Genomic DNA, 4436 nt, shown 5'->3' with positions numbered 1-4436 from the left:
ATCTTTCCATTTATTTGTTGATTGTCATTTCCACCCTCCTTGGCCTTTTGACTTTGTTCTCATTTTATTCCTAAAGATCATATTTAGATCTTAAAAAAAACAATATAGAATTTTACTTCTTAATATTATGTTATTTTACAATTAACTTGTCATGATTGTCCATGCCCAATCCCAATGGACAACCCTTCGATCCGATCTGCCTGCCCTTATTGCACGGTTTAGAGAGTACTTGTGTATGTGATGTCAGCCCAGCCTCGAAAATCAAGCTTTGCCCTGCTTATTCACTCGGACAATGCTCCCCCGTAGCGTAGCGATGAAGAAGATGATCATTTATTTAGTAGGTGAACAGTCGAAGAACCACTCTAATGAAGAATGGAGCTTCTTTGTTTTGAAACATATTCTTTTGCGCAACAAGCTGCTGGGTCAATATCCCTTGCTATTAAATCTGCTCCAGTTATCTCATCTATAGAAGAAGCTGGTATAGAATAGGTCGTCAGGGGTGGGGGCTTTACCGAGGGGACTAACTAGTAAAAGGCCAAGGAGTACTGTCCACTCCAGCCCAGCCCCTCAGAATAGTCCCATTTTTCCTCCACGCAGATAAGGGGCTAGCTTGCTACTATAAGAATTGCTTTATCCATATATTAGCTTACCTTCCCAAGTGGCCACACGCTTAACCGCGAAATTCTGATGGGATCCGGTGCATTAGTGCTGGTATGATCGCACCCGACATGCCATGCGCACAAAATCGGATTTAACGCATGCGGGGCGGCATGATCGAAACGCGATGGGCGTGAGCGGGGGAGGTTCTCATTTGTAGAGAAAGGAAGAAAAGAACTGGGAGAAATTGAAAGAAAAAAAGGGGTGCAACACGAGGACTTCCCAAGTGGTCACCCAACTTAGTACTACTCTCGCCCAAGCACGCTTAACTGCGGAGTTCTGATGGGATCCGGTGCATTAGTGCTGGTATGATCGCACCCGACATGCCATGCGCACAAAATCGGATTTAACGCATGCGGGGCGGCATGATCGAAACGCGATGGGCGTGAGCGGGGGAGGTTCTCATTTGTAGAGAAAGGAAGAAAAGAACTGGGAGAAATTGAAAGAAAAAAAGGGGTGCAACACGAGGACTTCCCAAGTGGTCACCCAACTTAGTACTACTCTCGCCCAAGCACGCTTAACTGCGGAGTTCTGATGGGATCCGGTGCATTAGTGCTGGTATGATCGCACCCGACATGCCATGCGCACAAAATCGGATTTAACGCATGCGGGGCGGCATGATCGAAACGCGATGGGCGTGAGCGGGGGAGGTTCTCATTTGTAGAGAAAGGAAGAAAAGAACTGGGAGAAATTGAAAGAAAAAAAGGGGTGCAACACGAGGACTTCCCAAGTGGTCACCCAACTTAGTACTACTCTCGCCCAAGCACGCTTAACTGCGGAGTTCTGATGGGATCCGGTGCATTAGTGCTGGTATGATCGCACCCGACATGCCATGCGCACAAAATCGGATTTAACGCATGCGGGGCGGCATGATCGAAACGCGATGGGCGTGAGCGGGGGAGGTTCTCATTTGTAGAGAAAGGAAGAAAAGAACTGGGAGAAATTGAAAGAAAAAAAGGGGTGCAACACGAGGACTTCCCAAGTGGTCACCCAACTTAGTACTACTCTCGCCCAAGCACGCTTAACTGCGGAGTTCTGATGGGATCCGGTGCATTAGTGCTGGTATGATCGCACCCGACATGCCATGCGCACAAAATCGGATTTAACGCATGCGGGGCGGCATGATCGAAACGCGATGGGCGTGAGCGGGGGAGGTTCTCATTTGTAGAGAAAGGAAGAAAAGAACTGGGAGAAATTGAAAGAAAAAAAGGGGTGCAACACGAGGACTTCCCAAGTGGTCACCCAACTTAGTACTACTCTCGCCCAAGCACGCTTAACTGCGGAGTTCTGATGGGATCCGGTGCATTAGTGCTGGTATGATCGCACCCGACATGCCATGCGCACAAAATCGGATTTAACGCATGCGGGGCGGCATGATCGAAACGCGATGGGCGTGAGCGGGGGAGGTTCTCATTTGTAGAGAAAGGAAGAAAAGAACTGGGAGAAATTGAAAGAAAAAAAGGGGTGCAACACGAGGACTTCCCAAGTGGTCACCCAACTTAGTACTACTCTCGCCCAAGCACGCTTAACTGCGGAGTTCTGATGGGATCCGGTGCATTAGTGCTGGTATGATCGCACCCGACATGCCATGCGCACAAAATCGGATTTAACGCATGCGGGGCGGCATGATCGAAACGCGATGGGCGTGAGCGGGGGAGGTTCTCATTTGTAGAGAAAGGAAGAAAAGAACTCGGAGAAATTGAAAGAAAAAAAGGGGTGCAACACGAGGACTTCCCAAGTGGTCAGCCGACTTAGTACTACTCTCGCCCAAGCACGCTTAACTGCGGAGTTCTGATGGGATCCGGTGCATTAGTGCTGGTATGATCGCACCCGACATGCCATGCGCACAAAATCGGATTTAACGCATGCGGGGCGGCATGATCGAAACGCGATGGGCGTGAGCGGGGGAGGTTCTCATTTGTAGAGAAAAAAAGAAAAGAACTGGGAGAAATTGAAAGAAAAAAAGGGGTGCAACACGAGGACTTCCCAAGTGGTCACCCAACTTAGTACTACTCTCGCCCAAGCACGCTTAACTGCGGAGTTCTGATGGGATCCGGTGCATTAGTGCTGGTATGATCGCACCCGACATGCCATGCGCACAAAATCGGATTTAACGCATGCGGGGCGGCATGATCGAAACACGATGGGCGTGAGCGGGGGAGGTTCTCATTTGCAGAGAAAGGAAGAAAAGAACTGGGAGAAATTGAATGAAAAAAAGGGGTGCAACACGAGGACTTCCCAAGTGGTCACCCAACTTAGTACTACTCTCGCCCAAGCACGCTTAACTGCGGAGTTCTGATGGGATCCGGTGCATTAGTGCTGGTATGATCGCACCCGACATGCCATGCGCACAAAATCGTATTTAACGCATGCGGAGCGGCATGATCGAAACGCGATGGGCGTGAGCGGGGGAGGTTCTCATTTGTAGAGAAAGGAAGAAAAGAACTCGGAGAAATTGAAAGAAAAAAAGGGGTGCAACACGAGGACTTCCCAAGTGGTCACCCAACTTAGTACTACTCTCGCCCAAGCACGCTTAACTGCGGAGTTCTGATGGGATCCGGTGCATTAGTGCTGGTATGATCGCACCCGACATGCCATGCGCACAAAATCGTATTTAACGCATGCGGAGCGGCATGATCGAAACGCGATGGGCGTGAGCGGGGGAGGTTCTCATTTGTAGAGAAAGGAAGAAAAGAACTCGGAGAAATTGAAAGAAAAAAAGGGGTGCAACACGAGGACTTCCCAAGTGGTCAGCCGACTTAGTACTACTCTCGCCCAAGCACGCTTAACTGCAGAGTTCTGATGGGATCCGGTGCATTAGTGCTGGTATGATCGCACCCGACATGCCATGCGCACAAAATCGGATTTAACGCATGCGGGGCGGCATGATCGAAACGCGATGGGCGTGAGCGGGGGAGGTTCTCATTTGTAGAGAAAGGAAGAAAAGAACTGGGAGAAATTGAAAGAAAAAAAGGGGTGCAACACGAGGACTTCCCAAGTGGTCACCCGACTTAGTGCTACTCTCGCCCAAGCACGCTTAACTGCGGAGTTCTGATGGGATACGATGCATTAGTGCTGGTATGATCGCGCCCGACATGCCATGCGCACAAAATCAGATTTAACGCATGCGGGGCGGCATGATCGAAACGCGATGGGCGTGAGCGGGGGAGGTTCTCATTTGTAGAGAAAGGAAGAAAAGAACTCGGAGAAATTGAAAGAAAAAAAAGGGTGCAACACGAGGACGTCCCAAGTGGTCACCCAACTTAGTACTACTCTCGCCCAATCACACTTAACTGCAGAGTTCTGATGGGATCTGGTGCATTAGTGCTGGTATGATCGCACCCGACATGTCATGCGCACAAAATCGGATTTAACGCATGCGGGGCGGCATGATCGAAACGCGATGGGCGTGAGCGGGGGAGGTTCTCATTTGTAGAGAAAGGAAGAAAAGAACTGGGAGAAATTGAAAGAAAAAAAGGGGTGCAACACGAGGACTTCCCAAGTGGTCACCCAACTTAGTACTACTCTCGCCCAAGCACGCTTAACTGCGGAGTTCTGATGGGATCCGGTGCATTAGTGCTGGTATGATCGCACCCGACATGCCATGCGCACAAAATCGGATTTAACGCATGCGGGGCGGCATGATCGAAACGCGATGGGCGTGAGCGGGGGAGGTTCTCATACGTAAGACCATTGCTGTGTTTTCCAGAGAAAAAGTTGTTTTAAGCGTTTTTGAAGTTTACGTTATAAATGATGTTCATGTAAGAGTTATATTTCCG

The 4436-nt window shown here is 49.5% G+C and overlaps 14 non-coding genes across 14 annotated transcripts; all 14 read right to left on the bottom strand.

Annotated features, from left to right (window-relative positions):
• Window positions 1–858: 858 nt before the first annotated feature.
• LOC111474848 lies at window positions 859–977 on the bottom strand. Its single transcript, XR_002716200.1, has one exon. It is a non-coding gene; the product is annotated as a 5S ribosomal RNA (ribosomal RNA).
• A 133-nt stretch (window positions 978–1110) lies between these two features.
• LOC111474847 lies at window positions 1111–1229 on the bottom strand. The gene has a single exon (XR_002716199.1). It is a non-coding gene; the product is annotated as a 5S ribosomal RNA (ribosomal RNA).
• A 133-nt stretch (window positions 1230–1362) lies between these two features.
• LOC111474846 lies at window positions 1363–1481 on the bottom strand. The gene has a single exon (XR_002716198.1). It is a non-coding gene; the product is annotated as a 5S ribosomal RNA (ribosomal RNA).
• Window positions 1482–1614: 133 nt separating this feature from the next.
• On the bottom strand, window positions 1615–1733 carry LOC111474845. Its single transcript, XR_002716197.1, has one exon. It is a non-coding gene; the product is annotated as a 5S ribosomal RNA (ribosomal RNA).
• A 133-nt stretch (window positions 1734–1866) lies between these two features.
• Window positions 1867–1985, bottom strand: LOC111474844. Its single transcript, XR_002716196.1, has one exon. It is a non-coding gene; the product is annotated as a 5S ribosomal RNA (ribosomal RNA).
• Window positions 1986–2118: 133 nt separating this feature from the next.
• On the bottom strand, window positions 2119–2237 carry LOC111474843. Its single transcript, XR_002716195.1, has one exon. It is a non-coding gene; the product is annotated as a 5S ribosomal RNA (ribosomal RNA).
• Window positions 2238–2370: 133 nt separating this feature from the next.
• On the bottom strand, window positions 2371–2489 carry LOC111474849. The gene has a single exon (XR_002716201.1). It is a non-coding gene; the product is annotated as a 5S ribosomal RNA (ribosomal RNA).
• A 133-nt stretch (window positions 2490–2622) lies between these two features.
• LOC111474856 lies at window positions 2623–2741 on the bottom strand. The gene has a single exon (XR_002716208.1). It is a non-coding gene; the product is annotated as a 5S ribosomal RNA (ribosomal RNA).
• Window positions 2742–2874: 133 nt separating this feature from the next.
• On the bottom strand, window positions 2875–2993 carry LOC111474855. The gene has a single exon (XR_002716207.1). It is a non-coding gene; the product is annotated as a 5S ribosomal RNA (ribosomal RNA).
• Window positions 2994–3126: 133 nt separating this feature from the next.
• LOC111474854 lies at window positions 3127–3245 on the bottom strand. The gene has a single exon (XR_002716206.1). It is a non-coding gene; the product is annotated as a 5S ribosomal RNA (ribosomal RNA).
• A 133-nt stretch (window positions 3246–3378) lies between these two features.
• LOC111474850 lies at window positions 3379–3497 on the bottom strand. Its single transcript, XR_002716202.1, has one exon. It is a non-coding gene; the product is annotated as a 5S ribosomal RNA (ribosomal RNA).
• A 133-nt stretch (window positions 3498–3630) lies between these two features.
• LOC111474852 lies at window positions 3631–3749 on the bottom strand. The gene has a single exon (XR_002716204.1). It is a non-coding gene; the product is annotated as a 5S ribosomal RNA (ribosomal RNA).
• Window positions 3750–3882: 133 nt separating this feature from the next.
• LOC111474851 lies at window positions 3883–4001 on the bottom strand. Its single transcript, XR_002716203.1, has one exon. It is a non-coding gene; the product is annotated as a 5S ribosomal RNA (ribosomal RNA).
• Window positions 4002–4134: 133 nt separating this feature from the next.
• Window positions 4135–4253, bottom strand: LOC111474853. Its single transcript, XR_002716205.1, has one exon. It is a non-coding gene; the product is annotated as a 5S ribosomal RNA (ribosomal RNA).
• Between the last annotated feature and the right edge of the window lie 183 nt (window positions 4254–4436).

Source organism: Cucurbita maxima, unplaced genomic scaffold (assembly GCF_002738345.1).
Source record: "Cucurbita maxima cultivar Rimu unplaced genomic scaffold, Cmax_1.0 Cma_Scf00713, whole genome shotgun sequence".
NCBI lineage: Eukaryota > Viridiplantae > Streptophyta > Magnoliopsida > Cucurbitales > Cucurbitaceae > Cucurbita > Cucurbita maxima.
The sequence above is the reverse complement of the archived record's forward strand: the minus strand, read 5'-3'. Positions and strand labels throughout refer to the sequence as shown.